This window comes from Homarus americanus, unplaced genomic scaffold, assembly GCF_018991925.1.
Source record: "Homarus americanus isolate GMGI-L3 unplaced genomic scaffold, GMGI_Hamer_2.0 scaffold16119, whole genome shotgun sequence".
Classification (NCBI taxonomy): domain Eukaryota; kingdom Metazoa; phylum Arthropoda; class Malacostraca; order Decapoda; family Nephropidae; genus Homarus; species Homarus americanus.
The window spans coordinates 318,626-334,908 of record NW_024735145.1 but is presented as its reverse complement, the minus strand read 5'-3'; the positions used below and the strand labels follow the sequence as shown (position 1 = coordinate 334,908).

The window sequence follows — 16,283 nt, the reverse complement described above, 5'->3', positions numbered from 1 at the left end:
CCAACTTTTGTAAGTCATACTAGATATGCTGTACAAGTGGTGACCTGTGGTGTATTAGTTGGCACGCCACCCCAAGAGTGAAAATTTAGTCTGATCAGAAATCCCATCCACCACCTTTGTAACATATTTGTGGTTGTAAGTTTGTGACCCCCATATATAAGATAGGGCATGGTGTTGGTATCCATTACTACATCCACTGATCAAGTACAGTATTTATAAGCATCTGAAGCCCTGTGATTCACAGCTCCAAAAATGTATATACTGTATGCATTTATGTTTCGAAGGTTGTAAAAGGAACCAACCGCTCAGAAACTTGAAGTAATATTGATTTATTAGAAGCACTAGCCATAATATTGTAGTATTCCTTCCAGGATGATTACTTAAATACAGTAGAATCCTTTGATAAACTGACTAACTGGGCCAGATTCGGTCCAAAAAAATACAAAACTATGGGGGAGCTAAACATAACCCTGGCGATCACGGCTGTTTTGAAAAATCTGACAAGTCGGGTTGTCATGCTCGTAAAATTAAAGCTACAAAGTGTAGTTCTCCATTACAGTATTTTAAATGACAAAGTATAATACAGTAAATAACTGTCTTATTACTCTAGTTTTATTTTAATTTAATCATAAATGGCTTCATAATTAAATTTTTTCCAGGTTACGTCATGGATGGAGGAGAGGAAGAGACATCACCTTCGGACATAACAACTACAATACTGTACTTTTATTACGTCAGAGTGATAAAAGTAAAGTTTGTGATAGACTGAATTCGCTGCACTAGAACAATCAGTTAGTACAGTACAGTACGTTGGTTACAGTACAGTGCGTTGGTGTTTAATGTTCTTAACGCTTTCTTAGGTCACTTTACTGGTGTCGGAGAACACCACAGTTATAAAAGTGCTATAACTTATTCGTCCCTTGCAATGAGGTTTAAAGAATAGGAAGCGCGCTCTTCAAGAGTAGTAATAACTGTTGGGTGACCTTTTCCCTTATCAGTATAATTTTTTACCCGGGAAACCCCACCATCTAGTTGGTGATAAAGGTACTAAATTAGAAAACGACTCTGGGTAACTGCTTAAAACTCGTGACCCTATTCCTTACCAATATTCCTGAACTGCCTTCAGTATGAGACTTTTCATTTACAGTACTATTAATACTTACCCAGTTAATGATATTGGATATTGCAATTGATTGTGCTATACCATATGGCATGCTGGAAATCAATCTGGGTAAAACAATCTCCGAAATTATTTACATATTGTAGTGTTATTCCTATATACATACACAAGTGATTTGTTTGCATGGTATATACTGTATTTGTGGGTCAACATTGGTTGTTTTTCAGTTATGACTAATGCATCTTGTTTACTATCATTCAAAGTACATAATCTGAAAACTTGTCCCTTTTTATACTGAAATTTAGTTGCTTAATATTTTATTTAATTTTCGCTTACACAATTATTAACACATGAAAGATATTCAAATGTTTGGGGAGAACTTCGCGTGGTTTGAATGAATCGAAAGTGTTCTCTGCATAGAACTTCGAAGTTTTGAGAGGGACTAGTTTACAGTTGTGCAAATCACTTTGAGGGCTATGGTTGTGAAAAATTGCAATACCAATCACCCTATTTTGGGCCAAGAATATGAAAACACAAAATGGTCTGATTAGGGGCAAACTTTCGAATACCCATTTCTGGCGTAAATCATGATCCTACACCCTTCTAAATAAGCTAACTTACTGAGGCTGCCTCCACACCAGACTAACTGCTAAGGAACTATTTCTCGACCACGTAATTTACTAAACAAAACTAAACCTAACATTGTCCGAATGGTAGGTAGGGTAAGGCCCTAACCATACCTCAGGTGAATGCACAAGATAAAAATGTGGTTCAAAAGGCAATTATACCGTTTATTTTCCTCATTTCATTCAGCTCTGTTGCTTCTTTAGGAAGGCTGAATGAAAGGTATCGTATATCGAAATGTTTATATATTCAACTATTCCACCCGACTAACTTTTTATTGTTGGATAACATGTATTTAGTTCCTATTTACTAAAAACAAAATACCTGTACAATTTCTGTATTTAACTTAGTTTTCTCAGGGATATGCTATATAAGATAAACGATGGTGCTCCCATCTGTTGCTTGAGATTACTAAAATGTTCGCGTAATCAAACTTATTCTCTTTACCACTGATCGGCTCGTTAGCCGCTTGGGCGATCGGTTACAAGAAATATGGCCTTTATTTTTGCCTTGCACTCGTTCTCGAATCCTCATTGGTCCCGTGCTGGCTGGAGAGTCAAGTGTCCCGTGCTGGCGGGTTGGTTTAAAGTGTCCCGTGCAGGTGGGAGAGTTTGTGTCCCGTGCTGGGAGGTGAATATTTTAATTCTATTCACAATCAAAAGTTTTTAAATGTTTCAAGGTTTACTTAAAGTAATTGCCATTCAACGATTTTTTTCCATTCCAAATGATTGACGGAGAATCCAGTTGCCGGTTAGTTTACTTGAATTATGTAGATCTGGGAGTATGTTCCTGTAACTACAAGATCTGGGAGAATGTTGCTGGACCTACAAGATCTGGGGGAATGTTGCTGGAACTACGGGATCTGGGAGAATGTTGCTGTACCAGATATGAGAACTACTTACAGGTGATCAATAAGGATCTCTTGTTGATGCCTGGTGTTACTTCAGCTCATTTCATAAATTTTGAGGTAAGAAGTGGTGTTTGTGGTTAAAGTGCAGTACAGTGAGTTCTGCTATAACCCGTGTTTTGATAATGCGAATTTGCTCTAACGCGATTTATGAATTGGGAACGATATTTGTATAACGCGAATGCTTGTTTGCTATAACACGATTTTTTCCTACTATTTCTCCAATTTTGTGGTACAGTGGGGTATGCTATATAGAATCTAATTGGTTCTAGAACCTTGTTCGTTATAGGATTAATCCGTTCCAGGCCCCCAAATACAACCACTTAACACTGAAAAATATAATATAAAATTGTAAAAATTGTATAAAAGTGCATAAATATGCATCTAAACCCCTGAAATAAAGAATATCATTAATAATTGTAATAAAAAAACAATAAATTAGAAAAAAAAAAAAATTAAATGTTCGTTGGAGTAGTTTCGTTCGTTATAGCATTCTCTATTTTATAGGTAAAATCGTTCGTTATAGGAATATTCGTAGTAGGATCCGTTCGTTATAGCATACCCCACTGTATTAACTGTGAATATAGTAAAGAAGAATATCAACAAGAAGCGTTCTGGTGATAGAATTCCCGGTGATGATCGTAAAAGAAAGGATACAACACTTGAAGAGAAGCTCCATTTTATCAACCTCAAAATCACCCTTCTCCCCCATCAAGTAAAGTGTTACATTTACTGTATGATTTCATTATTAGAAATGAATGTAACATTTATTTAGACTGCTATCCTTTGTGTTAGGCTAACTACTAAATTTTTTCGATTTCGAGTAATCTGCACCTAACCCTATTTTCTCCATAAGCCCTGTTATTTCTATTACGCGATTTTCTATAACACGATATTTTACAAGAACACAATTATCGCGTTATAGCAGAACTACCTGTACAGTGAGGAGTTGAGGTATTCAATTGGTCATAACTTTTATCCTAGCATTTTTTACTTCAACCTATTGAGTGCTGTTGTTAGCCCCCCCCTCCCTTTTTTTATTAACTACTATACAGTAATTAAGTGCAAAGTTAATACTAGTCTACAGTTCCATCTATGTACCAAATGTCTATGCATAGCAGCTTCGGTTTTCACTGTATTTTAACAATACAATACTGTAGAACTCAAATCCTTTTAATTCAATGATTTGGGCGTTACTCTTAGGGCCGGCAGTAGAAGGAACTAGTGCACCTACATTTTAAAATAATTGGCTGATCATTCTTAAAATTTAGTGGTGTTCAAGGTTGAGTTGTTTATATCCAACTTCAATGAAGTTATTGATGAACAATCCTCAGAACTAAGATTAATTTGCTGAATTCCTGAAGTTCATATAGCTATCCTTATATTAATTACATTGTTATTAGGGCAAACCTTTTTATTTAATCACCAAGTATTCTTATATACAATACTCTGCTGTATGAAGTTTAACAGCAGTAAAATTGGATTGTGAGACTGCACAACGGCTAGAACTTTGCATAATTTAGTCAGTGTTTGGTATTCATTACAGCAAATGTCTTCATATAAAGAGATCAAAATGTAATTCTTAATCATATTCTCTTTATTTAAAAAGTCCTATACTTTACCAAGATCAGCTAAGCAATACTGTACATCTGTTAGACTGCCAACACTACAGAAGATTCACTTTTACTTGGTACTCCTGTTTGCAATATCAGCAAGAGATAGAGATGGGTGTAGGATTGGGGGTTGTCATTGTACTCCATACTAGATACTGTATTCCATAAAAGGACAAAACTCCAATCCTTGTAAGTCATACTAGTTATGCTGTACAAGTGGTGACCTGTGGTGTAATAGTCGGCATGCTCGCCTCACAAGAGTGGTATCTATTTCGATCAGAAATCCCATCCACCACTTTTCGTAACATTTGTGGTTGTAAGTTTGTGACCCTCGTATATAAGATAGGCATGGTGTTGGTATCCATTTACGACGTCCACTCGATTATGTAATACAGTATTTTATATGATCTGAAGCCTCAGGATTCACATTGTTCAAAAACGTATACGGAGTATACTGTATGCATTTATGCTCGAAGATTGTGGAAGTAGAACCAACCGTTCAGAAACTAATAGTAACATTGATTTATTAGAAGTACCAAGTTACAATAATATTCCTTCCAGGATGATTACTTAAATACAGTAGAACTTTGATAAACTGGACTAACTGGGCCTGACTCCAGTCTAAAAAAAATAAAAATCTATGGGGGGAGCCAAACATAACCTTGCTCATCACGGCCGTTTCTGGAAAAATCTGACAAGTCGGGTTGTCATTAACTGTTTTCATTCCTCGTAAAACAAGCTACAAAGTGTAGGTCTCCATTACGGTATTTTAAAATGAAAATACAGTACTACACAATTCGGTAAATATCCATCTTGATACCTTGTTTTATTTAAATTCTAATCATAAATGGCTTCTCATAATTAAATTTTTTCCTAGGTTACCAATTCATGGGATGGAGGAGGAGGAAGAGGAGACGTCACCTTCCATACAACAAACTACTGTACTTTTAATGCCAAGTCAGATGCTAAAAGTAAAGTTTGTGATGACTGACTTGCTGCACCAGGAACAACTGAAGTTAGTACAGCATATCTCATTGTGGTTTCTGAAGGTATTAAGTACAGTACAGCACAGCATATTACAGGATGACAACCCTTTATCTGAAATTCCGAAAACTGAAAAGCTCTGAAAACTGAAAGTTTTTTGTGGAGCAATTTTTTTTAACAGGGATTAGTCCACCCAGGCATAGATCACTGACCCACATCTGGGCCTGGGGGCGAAAATGTAATAATAATAATAATAATAATAATAATTCATAGTAAATAAAAATTTAAATTAAAAAATACACCAAAATAAAATAATAACAATAATACTGTAATAATAATAATAAAGAAATACAAGATTGAATAAAAGATAAAAAGTGAGTAACACGACCTATGAATTATTATTATTACCTGTATTATAATTATTATATTTTTTGCCCTCAATGTGGGTCAGTGACTTGTGCCTGGGTGGGCTAATAAAAAAAATAACCATTCTGAAAACCGAAAAATTCCCAAATCCTTAATGCCTCTGGTCCCAAGGATTTCGGGTAAGGGATTGTCAACCTGTACAAGAAATTTATGTAAATTTGGTTTACAGCAAATGCATTGCTCACAAGTTAATTATTCTTAAAACAAGGTCATTGAAACAAAGATTTTAAATGTTGACAAATATAAACCAAATATACAGGCTGACTGAATACCTACATATTGTAGTTCTCCTGCATCAATAGCCCTCATTATGGTTGAGCTAAACTTACTTTTGGTTCAGTTTTAAGTTGTGATGAAAGATTTTTGGTTTTCATCCATTTCTCAATATGAACCTGCAAAATTACCATGGTTACCCTGCACCAGGGTTTATATTAAGTGCTCAAGTAACTATATTTGAGGCAAAATATAATTTAAGTTACTGCAGTTGCTGTTCAATTACGAACAATATAACATGGATATTTGACAATTTGAGGATCATTAGGCAAGGGCTTGGAATTTTAACTTGATTTTTTTTCTTTTTTGTCCACTACATTTGGTCCTTGTCAAGTATTCATGGAAATTTGCCTACAATAGAATAATTCTTCATTACTGTACTATATTAAGTGGTTAAAAAGGTAATTTTATTTTTTATAGGTTTTATTCTGAAGAGGACTGCCGTGCTGCCCTGCTCTGGCGCCTGTTTTGCTGTGCTGCCCTGCCTGCCGCCCGTTTTGCCCTGCACTAACAAAAAATAATGTATTGAGCCATTACATTATTCAGTAATAAATGTATAAATGTCGTTTCATGTATTTTTTTAATTTTACCTGCATTTTTCAATTTTACAGAAAACTAATGTAAATACTTTCATTAAAGTACAGTATACACAGTATTTGGCTTCAGTCAAAAAGATTAACCAGTAAGCCATTTTAAAATCTATACCAAAACATTATGCATAAAAAATACATATTTAATATAGAAATATATTATGAAAAAAGCAATTATGGAAAACAATAAATACAAAAATATAAATACATTATGGATAAAACATATATACAACAAAAATAAAAATAAATACAAAAAATGTATAAATACATTATGGATAAAAAATATAAATAAATATGGAAAAAATATATACCACAAAATATATAAATACATTACGGATAAAAAAAATGTATACAAACAAAAAAATATAAATAAAACTAAAGTACATATAAAACTGAAAACAAATCTAGGAAAAAAAAATTTTTTTTTTAGTTTATAAACAATTTTTGGGTAAAAAAAAAAGCAATTAGTAGTTTTTTTCCAATTTTTTGGAAAAAAATCCCAAAAATTTGCTTTTTATGATATACCTAAGTCAATATTTTTTTTTTTTATCCAGGTTCAGCGTCGAAGAAAATTTGGCTAATGATAATTCAAAGAGTGTCCGGAGACTAACCCTTTAAGCTATCATTAACAAAAAAAAATAAATAAAATATAATGGACTACCTGGACGTGGGGAGCTCCTTGTAGGTACAGTAGGGTAGTTTTATAACCTTGGCAAATGCTGGGCCAGCCAATAAATGAAGAGCACGGCACTGTAAGGGTTATAAAATGCTGGAACCTACACGAAGCTCCCACTGAATATTCTCCCCACTTCCAGGTAGTCCATTGTGGTTTATAATAATCATGAAAACGGAGATGCCAAGCTGGAACTCCTAAGAATGGCATGAATTTTTTTACCCATAAAAACCAGAGAATAATTTTTAATCTACTCAAAATCTGCCCATGAATATTTTTTGGCCACTTTGGACTTAGAATAGCTTTTAAAGCAATGAATTTTTGGACTTAGAATATATATATATATAAACTGAATTTTTGGACTTAGAATATTTTTAAAGCAATATATTTTTTAAAACTGATTTTTTTGGACTTGGAATATAGTTTTCAAAATAATGACTTTTTGGACTTAGAATACTTTTTAAAGCAATGACTTCTGGACTTAAAAAATATTACTGTTAAGCACATCTAGACCTTACTTTAGAAAGGCAAAAATATTTGGCATAATAGGATTTAAGACATCAAAATAAATCTGCCATTCCAACAAACGTGAATTTTGCCCTGAAGCCACAATCAAAATAAATTACTGGGGAATTAATCCAGTGAGTAAATTTTAACCTTTTGAATACCACGAATTAGCTTGCTGAGTACAATGAACTAGCCCCTTGAGTATGATGACACTACTCAGAGGGTTAGGTTATCATTCTTGAAAAACAAATTTATTGTACTCAATGGGCTAATCATCATACTCATGGGGCTATCACTGTACTCCAGGGGCCAAGTCATTGTACTCCATGGATTAAGTCATCATACTCATGGGGCTAAATCATTATTCAGGGAGTTGACAAATTTAAAAAAAAATGGTTTGCTTTAACGGAGATCACTACAGTATACTGCATCTCCAAAAACAATATTAACTTACATGACTATAACAGGGACATTGCCACATAAGTCAGTCAATAGATTATGGAGCAGAACCAATGAGATTGAATTCCTTCATACGTTTTAGTTTAACATAAATGGGAAAGAGATGTAAAGTACTGGAACAGATCAACTCTCACTAAATCATACTAATTCTAAGTCCTCAAAAACACAAAAGGAAGCTGAATATTGTAAAAAAATTAATTCAAATCATGTTGTGATTGCTTTCTAAGTCCAAGTGTATTTAAAAGACAAATTTAGCCAAACTATACATGGATAGAAAGTGAGAAAAAATATATTCTGTATTATGATTTGCAACAAAAAGAAAACAAATTGTCATTCTTCATGAGCTGCAGCTTAACACCTCAGTTTATAAGTTCATACAGTATTTACCTCACACTGGCTCACACCGCAACAGAGTAACACCTGTGATGACACAAAATTACCAGGGAAGAGATAAAATATTTCCATACACTAGACCACTTTAGATATATAGACAGATATTCATTCAGTAAAGTTATATAAGTTTACAATTGGTTCAACATGCATAGAGACAATGCAGGTTACAGTTCAGCATGGAGACAATGCAGGTATACAGTTCAGCATATAGACAATGCAAGTACAGTACACAGTTCAGCATATAGATAATGCAGGTACAGTATATAGTTCAGCATATAGATAATGCAGGTACCCGTACAGTATACAGTTCTGCATATAGATAGGGTAATGCAATATACTGTATACAGTACATAGACAATGCAGGTACATATACAGTATACAATTCAGCATACTGTATACACAATATAGGCACAGTTTACAAATCAGCAAATGAGGAAATTACTTTGTATAATTCCACATATTAATCGTAAATTGTAAATAAAACCCCGTAGTAACTTGCCCCGTGGAGCCCTGAAGCACCTACGGATAATTGGGTAGTGGTTTTGTGTGAATTTAACGTGAAATAGACTCATTGTCGGGGGGTAAATCATGGATTTCTTATAATACTTTGTATAACCCCATGATTCATGAGTATAAAAATATAAATAGTGGTGATAGTTTATTACTATGGTATTATAAATGATTAGACTGATGAAAGTAATTGGCCATCAAATAATTCACCGGGTTGAGGTGAGTCGACTATTCTCGTCATTTATTTTAAATTTAGATAATTAGTTTATATAAATAAGCTAATAATTGATTATCACTGTATTTTAACAATAAATAAGAAGTAACACTGAGTTATAAGAGTACTGTACAGTATATACCTTAAACTAATAAGTTCGTTAAGCATGACATGTCAGACAGGATTGGTTCCAATGCTTTTTAGTTGAAATGTAGGCCTGTGGAGTGGAACAGTCACAAATGTACAGTACACACACCCAGAGGAAGAACACATCCAACATGGTTCAAGATATTGTGTTTTTACTTATACATTCCATCTAAGTACAGTACAGTACCTCAAGGAACAGCTGGTTGAAGTCTTCAGAGAACTTCATTAGAGACTCATAAATCCTTCCTACAATAAGTTAAGTATCTGAGAGTAATGTTAGGATTGATTGATTGATTTATGGAATTTAGGATCAAAGCCAAGCACTGGAGCCAATAGGCCAAGTACAATACTGTGAATTGTGAGATAGGTGGAGAAGGAGGTAAGCCTCCATTTTACTTTAATAAATTAATTAATAATTGTGTGTGTAAGCAATACTTACCACATACTATATAGATAATGCAGGTACAGTAAACAGTTCAGCATATAAACAATGCAGATATACAGTTCACCATGCATATAGGCAATGCAGGTATATGGAAAATACTGTACAGATAAGTGATGTACAACAACATTATGTAACAACACATGAGTCTTTACAATAGACACAAAATATCACAGAACAATTTATGTTAGACCTCAGGTTAGCTTCTATATAATAGCTTTGGATTTAGAGACAAACAGTAGCGCACATGTGTGAGGCCACAGTCTGGGTACAGTTGGGTCAATGTGATATCAGAACACGTTGCAAAAAAGGAAGCTACAGATACCTTCTTTATCACCGAGTCCCTGGTTAAGGATCACCCCTCGGCCATAACTTCCACAGATGGTGGCTACCATCCCTACAGCTAACTTCTGCAGATGATGGGCTCCATTTGAGAGTTAAAAATGCAATACATCCTCAAGTACACAGTGAGGATTATAGAGCAACAGTCCTTAGTGTAGAGACCCACCTGACCTGCATCTGATAATGGATGGACCACATCATCAAGGACAAAAGTAAGTAATCAAAAAATGGCTTTGTTAAAAACCATAAAATGCCATTAAATCCAACTATTACTATACTGTACTGTATTATGGTAACTTTGGACATCTGTGTTGACAGCTGATACAGAGCTGTGAACTTCTGAATACTGCCAAGTTAAACCTTTTGAGGAAGGTCTTCACTCCCTGCAGTACTGTAGTTTATAACAGGATGATCAGGTGGGTCAGCTCTACACAATAAACTACCAGACTCACACCACAGACTTGCCACCAAAATATTTATCATTGGTCATGTTTGTCACCTCAGAGATCCAATATATCCTTAGACAATAATAATTCTTTGCCTTCCATAATAAAGACCAAGGAATGTACAGTAATATGCAGATTTCTTTGTTAACTGACAAAGGGAAGTTAGAGTGGCAAGAGAAGGCCGACTTATAGTTGTACGAGACAAGACTCATTCATCAGGACCATAAAAATTGAGGCTCACTATGGGTGAGTCAACATGAAGTTATGATTCACCTTTGTGCAAGTCAACATCATAACTACCAGGGTCATAAGTGGGACAGTCACTGTAAATGTCTATCAAGAATAAAGATATAATTTATTTTTTAATGATCAATTCACCATTTATTGGGTAGAAGGTCTGTTCTCTATTATGACCTTCATTGCCCATTGTTAATATTGTACAGTATGGGAAGAAACTGTAGTATTGTAACTGGAGAAAACCTGCCATGTATGGTAGTGAAGGTCACACTGGATAACACCTTTCTCACATCTGTCCCCAGGCTGGGGAATGAACCCAGGACACAATGATGCACCACTACAGATATTCAACTCCTGATATCTGAGAGACAATCACCAGTGTTTTGGTATAAAGACAATAGACAATGTTTTCTTGGTTCTTTTATAATACTAAAGTGGTCTAGTAGTTGAATATATTAGACATTTTCCTGAAAATATTTGTATTCCTGGTATTAATCACATGCACTGTCAACTCAGTGAATGGCATCAATTAAAGTACTGAGTTTAATCACATATATGGCACAAATAGTTGAACAAATTGGCCTTAAAGTAAATAGGCTGCAGTTCCAATAGGTCCCAACCTATCCAAACCATCTTCAGTGTAGCTCAGTCCTGTTGGGCCATAATGCTAATGGTCTGGTAATTATGTTGGGGCCTTTAAGGACTGGGGTCTATTACACCTTCAACTAATGACAATAATTTGGCGGTATTCTTGGTGATTGAGCTCAATTCTTTAATAAAAATTTTGGTTAATAGTGCTATCTACAGTGCATATAAGACAGATATAGGCTGATGGACTGAAAGATATAGATAGATGAACTGAAATATATCGATAGATGGACTGAGATATAGACAGAAATACAGTATAAATAAATACTGTAGAGAGACTGAGAGATACACTGTGTTTCTGCCATATAAGATGTACTTTTAACCAAACAAATGTCTCCAGCAGTCATCCTGAATCATATACAGTATGATGATGGTCAGTGTTGTGTCCACTAACTCCTAACGTTAGGACAGAAAATACGAAAACTAATTACCATCAATTTAAGCGCCGCTGTTGCTAATCATTTCAAAAGTTAGAGCCACTAACACTAATTTTGCCCCAATTTTTGTCATAAACTATGGAAGGTACAATACCTCAAATTATAAATAAGTTATGTATGTAGTAATTCACTTAAACAAGAGCAGCTCTGAAAGGGTGTTTCTTATCTTTCAGTATAACATTTTCCTGTCAGCTAACTCAAGACTACATATGTCATCCTCTTTAAGTGCCCATGTTTCACTGCTGTATACATTCTTCCTTTCATACTGACAATAAGGGCAGCAACTCCCTAAACTTCCTCCAGCACTGATCACATCATCCAGGAACACATCCACAAAGTTGAGTATCTACAGCCTTGCTAAGGACACATGATTATCTGCACATACAGAACAGTTAAAGTCAACAGCTTCCTGCAGTCTACCATCTAGTCCACTGCACCTCTTGTGTACCCACTTTCCACACTCACTGCACATTACTGAATTACTGTCAACACCTCTCTTAAAGATAGACAGACGTCAGATAAGATAGACCGACTGACTACAGGTATTGAAAGATTGATAGAAAGATATACAGACATAGAAACATAGAGATAGACAGTTATAGACAAACTGAGAAATGGACAGATGCAGTGTACAAAAAGACAGAAACACACACCTGTGACTGCAGTTTCTCCATGCACGAGTTGTTAGTTAAGGTTTAGTCTCTAATTCACCTGTAACAAACGAAGAAACAACATTTAATATACAGCACAGTTTATGATTAAAATATGTTCATGAATTTGTAGTCATCCAGTACAGTAGTTGTTTGTTTTATAAAAATTTAGTTTATGTGAACCTTCTTGGGACTACAAACCTTGCATGCTTGACAAACACAGTAACTTTTTCTTAAATATTCTCAGCTAAATTTGGGATGCCTTTAATATGAGGGAAATACAATAGTTAAGATAGATACTTGCAGATAGATATACTGTAGATAGACTGACTAATAGATAGACATAGGAAGAGATGAAAATACTGTACACAAACAGATACGCACTGAAAGATATTGTATAGATAAGTCATATACAGTATACTGTAGACAGATAGATTGACTGAGAAAGCTTGACACACAGATATACAGGTAGACAGATATACAGGTAAATACATAGATAGATACTGTATATAGACAGAGGTATATCCTGTTATAGATAAATTGAGATATGGATAGACATGGAAAAAGACACATGATGACAGTCAATTAGAAATACAGACAAACAGAAATACACATGAGCAGATAGATATAATTATATAAAAAGAAGACAAACACACAGACAGAGATAAAACAAATGGCTAACAGTAGTAGAGTTATGACAAATACAACTTGTCAACAGTTTGCAGGGAATCAAGATTTCCCATAGGTATAGGGAATGAGAGCTGCCCTATAATTTACCTTGCCATAGGTAATAGTGGTGGTGGTAGTGGTGTTGTGGTGGTAGTGGTGCCATGGTGATGCTGTGGTGGTGGTGGTGGTAGTAGAGGTCATTTTCAGCTGTAATGGTGTAGTTCAATTTTGTAAAGTCTTGTTCTTAACTTTTACTTTTATCCTCTTCGCTTGGGCCGGCAGTCACATCTCTGTTACACACTGATGGCAAGTACTGGTTCCAGAATGTCCTCTGAGATGTTTATAAACCTCAATTAAGTCACCTCTTGCCTGCCTAAAGTACCATATAAGCTGTAGGTGTTCTAATCTCTCTGGGTAACTGAGGTGCCATAGAGCATGCACCAGTCTGGCCATTTTCAATCAAATAAGAGTCTCTTGCATCTCTTGATGACCACTTGGGGCGACAGTACTTATCTCCTGTAACAAACAAAATATTATATGACTATAAAGAACTTGGGGGATTAGGTTAGGTAAGCATTAGTGTTTAATCAAAAGGTGAAATACGCTGGTGAGTCTAACCTTCATCTGAGGTCCTAACTATGGCCAGTAATGAAACAGTCAAGGATATGGTTACAAACATCACAAGTGCAACAATTTAGCCAAGTGACAAAAATAGAGCTAACAAGAGGGCAGTGTAAGGTTGTGTCAATTTACATTTTGTGTATTAATGCAGTTCTGTACAACCACGAAATCTTGAGAACTTTTAGCTATGCAATCAGTAGTTCATGCAATCAGTAGTTCAGACAATTCTAGGAGGTTAGGTTAGGTCAGGCATGGGTAGTCTGCGGGCCTACCCACCAAAATTTATATACTACCTAACTCAAAAGTAATGTTAATACCCTGTATTGTATTAGCACGGACAGTGAAGCAGTTTATCGTCACGTCTACCTCACGATATTTTCAGTTTACAATCATAGACTTTTTCCCATTTATAAAACAAATCCATCATAATAATCTTTTAAGTAATATGTTAATGTTTCTTAGCATTTAACAGAAGATGAGTGAAGCATTCTGTTAATACGTTGGTTTTTCCTATAGTTACAGCATATGTCTTACTTATGAGACACACCCACCAGAATAATGCCAATCTTAATCTTGGCATATGAGGAACTATAATGGAACAACCTATAGGCCTAACATTGCCTATAGGTACTCCTGAGCATGATGATTCCGAATCTATGGTCCATTATTCAATTACGGGGTAATTAGTGGCCAGAATGATGCTTAGGTGATGGAACAGTAATGAATTGTGTGTGAAGATTATTCTTTTAATAAATATTGCTTTATTCACCATAAACTGGCTGCATATACCTGAACTGCAGGCCACATTAAATAGAATTTGTCAACCACTCCACGGGCCACATGCGGCCCACAGGTCGTAGATTACCTAGGTCATTTGTGAGGGAAACGATTGATTGCAGAGATAAAGTTCTTGAGATTCCGTAATTGTACAAAAATGCAATTTTACCACATTTTGAAGTAAAATACTACAGAGAAGTGAAATTACATTAGGTCAGGTTAGGTTTGGTTAGCTTAATTCAACATCAAGGCTATATTGCTGACCAGTCACTCTCTAAACATAATTAAAAATATTATCCTAAAACGTCAGTCTTAACCAGTAAATTACAGTTTTAACAGATCTTTAAACATGCATAATAGGACTAATTTGGGTATTATTACTGTTTCAGCCACAACTCGGTTAGAGCAATTTTATGTTTACCATTAGTTATGTCTAATACCACTTCCGTTACAAATGGATATTAACCAAGAAAGTAAATTAACGTAAGAAATTATTGTAGGTCTGCAGTCACTGCGTGTCGTCTGTTTGTTAACAGCTGACCCGTTCAGTCTGAGATTACTGTACAGTACTGTACTAAACTGTACTGTACTGTACTCTCACATACACTAAAAACCTAAAATTACACCATAATGCTTCAACAAAGTTACTTTCGTAGGTACCAGATATCAAAATAAGTACTTTCTGTTTAATATAGCGGGGATGTCTAGCAAGTTTGGTAAGGTTAGGTAGGTTTCATTGTGGTCGAACAGTATTTGTGGCTGAAACTGTAAATTTACCCTAATTTTATGTACATAGGCAGTCTCAATATCCAGACTGCTGCTGTCAGGCTGTTCCACATCTATCCACAGTCTTATCTTCAAAATCTCTTACTACAGGTTGACAACACATGAGTTGCTAGTAACTGCCCATTAACAGTTCCGAAGGCATAAAACTTCTGAATATTTGTATTAACTTTACTATTATGGCTTCGTTTATTTCTAGAAGAGGTAAAATTAGTTTTGGTCATCCCTGAATTATAAATATCCAAAATATGTGGTTTTCGACAGATATGGAGGTCTAGATGGTTTAAAATGCATAAAACATATCGGGAAAATATAATTTGGATATCTAACCTAATTCCTTAGATTCCCCGGATGACCGAAACATCGTGGTGTGGGATCCAGATATCAGAGAATAAAATACCCAATAAAAGAATTAACTAGCGTTATTTAACTATAAACATTGAGTTACTAGAGTTATCATAAGCTTACATACCTGGATATATTATTTTCCATACACAAATAACGTGGTAATTGGCCATAATTATAAGCACAGGTGACAAGTGCTCTCCTACCAGAGGTTGTTTACAAACACTGTGGCTGCGGTAGATGCTCCCCCCAAGACAGGAAAGGTTCAACTAAACTATGTGAGATGGTTGTACGGTGTTGTTGCCAGACACCTTAATAATAGCGCCATCTATTGGCTGGGTCCAAAAGTTAATCGTGACGTCATAGACGTTGATGGAATGTCATGAGTGATATTACATCAGATTTGAAATGTATTTCAATACAGTATATAATTGCACATTTGCACT

At 35.0% G+C, this 16,283-nt stretch overlaps 2 long non-coding RNA genes across 3 annotated transcripts; one reads left to right on the top strand and one right to left on the bottom strand.

The window, feature by feature from the left end:
• Positions 1-1,600: 1,600 nt before the first annotated feature.
• On the top strand, positions 1,601-6,512 carry LOC121870802. Its single transcript, XR_006089779.1, has 3 exons — positions 1,601-2,711; positions 5,142-5,279; positions 6,368-6,512. It is a non-coding gene; the product is annotated as an uncharacterized LOC121870802 (long non-coding RNA).
• LOC121870803 lies at positions 6,353-16,198 on the bottom strand. 2 transcript variants are annotated; one of them, XR_006089781.1, is made up of 4 exons: positions 15,965-16,198; positions 13,420-13,827; positions 12,646-12,703; positions 6,353-6,454 (listed from the first exon to the last, which is right to left on the bottom strand). It is a non-coding gene; the product is annotated as an uncharacterized LOC121870803 (long non-coding RNA). The 2 variants fall into 2 exon arrangements; XR_006089780.1 differs by having other exon boundaries at positions 6,353-6,449; positions 15,965-16,197.
• Between the last annotated feature and the right edge of the window lie 85 nt (positions 16,199-16,283).